Genomic DNA, 2,133 nt, shown 5'->3' with positions numbered 1-2,133 from the left:
TGGTCTAATTAAAGACTTTTCTGTTTTTTGTAGGATGTACAGGAAGACATTGTTGGGCTCTTGGAGAAAGACAATGTTGGGTTTGTGGAGGAGAATGAAAATGAAGATCATGATTTGTTGAACGAACAAAATATTGAGGTATGCATTTCTTGCATTTCTTGCATTTCTTGCATTTGGTCTAATTAAAGGATTTTTTGTTTTTTGTAGGATGGGCAGGAAGACAATGTTGTGCTGATTTTGGAGAAAGACAATGTTGGGCTTGTTTGTGGAGGAGAATGAAGATGAGGTATGTATTTCTTGCATTTAGTGCATTTCTTGCATTTGATGCATTTCTTGCATTTGGTGCATTTCTCGCAGTTTGCCTATTTCTTGCATTTGGACTAATTGAAGACTTTTCTGTTTTTTTTAGGATGGGCTTTTTTTGGAGATAGACAATGTTGGGTCTGTGGAGGAGAAGATAGATGAAGATGGTGAATTGAATATCGAGGTATGCATTTCTTGCATTTGGTGCATTTCTCGCAGTTTGCCTATTTCTTGCATTTGGACTAATTGAATACTTTTCTGTTTTTTGTAGGATGGACTTTTGTTGGAGATAGACAATGTTGGGCCTGTGGAGGAGAAGACAGATGAAGATGGTGAATTGAATATCGAGGTATGCATTTCTTGCATTTGGTGCATTTCTCGCAGCTTGCCTATTTCTTGCATTTGGATTAGTGAAGACTTTTCTGTTTTTTGTAGGATGAGCTTTTGTTGGAGAAAGACAATGTTGGTCCTGTGGAGGAGAAGTTAGATGAAGATGGTGAATTGAATATCGAGGTATGCATTTATTGCATTTAGTGCATTTCTCACAATTTTCCTATTTCTTGTATTTGGACTAATTAAAGACTTTTCTGTTTTTTGTAGGATGGGCTTTTGTTGGAGAAAGACCCTGGGAATGTTGAGTAGGCTGATGTGGTTGATGGGAAATCCAATGTTGTGAATGTTGAGGAAGCTGTGGAGGAGAAGGTGGAAGAGAAGGTGGAAGATAATGTGGAGAAGAAGGTTTAAAATAATGTGGAAGAGAACGTGGAGGATATTGAGGTATGTATTTCTTGCATTTGGCCTATTTCTCGAGTCGCGGAGGGGCCTAATTCAATGATTTCTTTGTAGGTGGACGATGATTTCGTTGTGCAGAGGGGTAGGAAGGGGGTGCAGAGGGATAGGAAGGGGGTGCAGAGGGGTATGAAGGGGATGTAGAGGGGTAGGAAGGTGGTGCAGAAGAAGGTGGACGATCATTTCGTTGTGCAGAAGAAGGAAGAGAATGAGGACAAGCAGATAGATGAGGATGTGGTGGAACTGGAAGATGCATCCCACATCCAATTTAAGAGAAAGAGGACGGCGTCGAAAGCTCTACTTAGTCCCTACATCGTCCCTCGTCCAAGAAAGAAGAAGATAGTTGTCGATCCTATGTCGAATTGTAATCAGAAACTGAGGACAGAGTTCAGGAAAGAATTTGCGAAAGGGGCTACATTTGAGAACATCGAATTCTCTGATGGGACTGGAGACCTTAAGTTCTTCACTACAATTCTGAGGTTACATAGGTGGCTAACTGATGTGGAGATGAATGCCGCAATTTCTCTGCTAAGAGCAAGAGCATTCGCCTACCCTAAGGCGTACCCGACGGATTTCACCATCTTAGATTGCCAGTTTGCCCTTTGCTTAAATCATTCTATGACGATTTTGTTGCTGACTCGGTTGATCCAGAAAAACTAGCTGGCCATATTTTCTCTGAAACCATTTACCACTACTACTAGGGTAGAGAAGATAGACATATGCCCTGTTGGAGCAGTGTTGATGATGTTTACTTCCCCCTCAACCTCAAGAACCTACACTAGGTATTGTGTGTTATTCGATTGCAAGAATGGAGAATTGATGTTTATGATTGCGATCAGACAATTTTCAATGACAACGATTTTGGAGAATTCATGATAACCATTTGTGAGATGTTGCCGCCCTTCCTTCAAAAAGCAATGTCTGAAGTTGAAATTGCCAGGTATCCTAACATGAGAAATGAGACTTTTAGATTTCAGAGAATCCGACATCCTGATGTACCAAAAGCAGAATGGAGTGGGGACTGTAGCGTTTTTGTATTAA

Source organism: Impatiens glandulifera, chromosome 1 (assembly GCF_907164915.1).
Source record: "Impatiens glandulifera chromosome 1, dImpGla2.1, whole genome shotgun sequence".
In the NCBI taxonomy this organism is placed as follows: Eukaryota; Viridiplantae; Streptophyta; class Magnoliopsida; order Ericales; family Balsaminaceae; genus Impatiens; species Impatiens glandulifera.
This window is presented reverse-complemented; position numbering follows the sequence as displayed.